This window comes from Arachis ipaensis, chromosome B10 (genome assembly GCF_059453495.1).
Source record: "Arachis ipaensis isolate K30076 ecotype BB chromosome B10, ASM5945349v1, whole genome shotgun sequence".
Taxonomy (NCBI): Eukaryota; Viridiplantae; Streptophyta; class Magnoliopsida; order Fabales; family Fabaceae; genus Arachis; species Arachis ipaensis.
Window position 1 is genome coordinate 33907743 of NC_142435.1, and position 1804 is coordinate 33909546.

At 41.2% G+C, this 1804-nt stretch overlaps 1 non-coding gene across 1 annotated transcript; it reads left to right on the forward strand.

Annotated features, from left to right (window-relative positions):
- Window positions 1-1117: 1117 nt before the first annotated feature.
- Window positions 1118-1225, forward strand: LOC148579644 (small nucleolar RNA R71). The gene has a single exon (XR_015895720.1). It is a non-coding gene; the product is annotated as a small nucleolar RNA R71 (small nucleolar RNA).
- Window positions 1226-1804: the final 579 nt, after the last annotated feature.

Here is a 1804-nt window from a genome sequence, read left to right on the forward strand (position 1 = left end):
GATCCTGTTTCTTCTGAGGCAATATCAGTTGATCCAGATCACTTAGTTCATTGGTGAACAAGGGAGGTTCATCTTCCCAAGTCTCAATACCAAATAATTTGGCATTCAGCTTCATGATTGCACCAAGGTACTTGGTAACTTGCTCCTCAGTAACATCCTCATTCTCTTCAGAAGAGGAATACTCATCAGAGCTCATAAATGGCATAAGGAGGTTTAATGGAATCTCTATGGTCTCTAGATGAGTCTCAGATAACTTTGGTTCCTCAGGGGGCAACTCCTTATTGATCACTGAACGTCCCAGGAGGTCTTCCTCCTTGGGATTCACGTCCTCCCCTTCTTCCTTGGATTCGGCCATGATGGTTATATCAATGGCCTTGCACTCTCCTTTTGGATTTTCTTCTGTATTGCTTGGGAGAGCACTAGGAGGGGTTTCAGTGACCCTTTTACTCAGCTGGTCCACTTGTGCCTCCAAATTTCTAATGGAGGACCTTGTTTCATTCATGAAACTGACAGTGGCCTTAGATAGAACAGAGACTAAGTTTGCTAAATTAGAAGTATTTTGTTCAGAGTTCTCTGTCTGTTGCTGAGTGGATGATGGAAAAGGCTTGCTATTGTTAAACCTATTTCTTCCACCATTATTAAAGCCTTGTTGAGGCTTTTGTTGATCCTTCCATGAGAGAATTGGGTGATTTCTCCATGATGAGTTATAGGTTTTTTCATAAGGTTCACCAAAGTAATTTACCTCTGCTATTGCAGGGTTCTCAGGATCATAGGCCTCTTCTTCAGAAGATGCCTCTTGAGTACTGTTAGATGCAGCTTGCATTCCATTCAGACTCTGAGAAATCATATTGACTTGCTGAGTCAATATTTTATTCTGAGCCAATATGGCATTCAGAGTATCAATTTCAAGAACTCCCTTCTTCTGAGGCGTCCCATTACTCACAGGTTTCCTCTCAGAAGTGTACATGAACTGGTTATTGGCAACCATGTCAATGAGTTCTTGAGCTTCTGCAGGCGATTTCTTTAGGTGAATGGATCCGTCTGCCGAAGTATCCAATGACATCTTAGCTAATTCAGACAGACCATGATAGAATATATCCAGGATGGTCCATTCTGAAAGCATGTCAGAAGGAAACTTTTTGGTCAGTTCCTTGTATCTCTCCCAAGCTTCATAGAGGGACTCACCTTCTTTCTGTCTGAAGGTTTGAACATCCACTCTAAGCTTACTCAGCTTTTGAGGAGGAAAGAACTTGGCTAAGAAAGCCTTGACCAGCTTATTCCAAGAGTTCAGGCTATCTTTGGGTTGAGAGTCCAACCACACTCTAGCTCTGTCTCTTACAGCAAAGGGGAAAAGCATTAGCCTGTAGACTTCAGGATCTACTCCATTAGTCTTAACAGTATCACAGATCTGCAAAAATTCAGTTAAGAACTGAAAAGGATCTTCAGATGGAAGTCCATGAAACTTGCAGTTTTGTTGCATCAGAGAAACTAATTGAGGTTTAAGCTCAAAATTGTTTGCTCCAATGGTGGGGATGGAGATGCTTCTTCCATGTAAATTGAAATTAGGTGCAGTAAAGTCATCAAGCATCCTCCTTGCATTATTATTATTTTCGGCTGCCATCTCCTCTTCCTGTTCGAAAATTTCTGACAGGTGCTTGCTGGATTGTTATAATTTAGCTTCTCTTAGTTTCCTCTTCAGAGTCCTTTCAGGTTCTGGATCTGCTTCAACAAGAATATTCTTGTCCTTGCTCCTGCTCATATGAAAAAGAGGGAACAGAAAAATAATAATAATAGGGATCCTTTT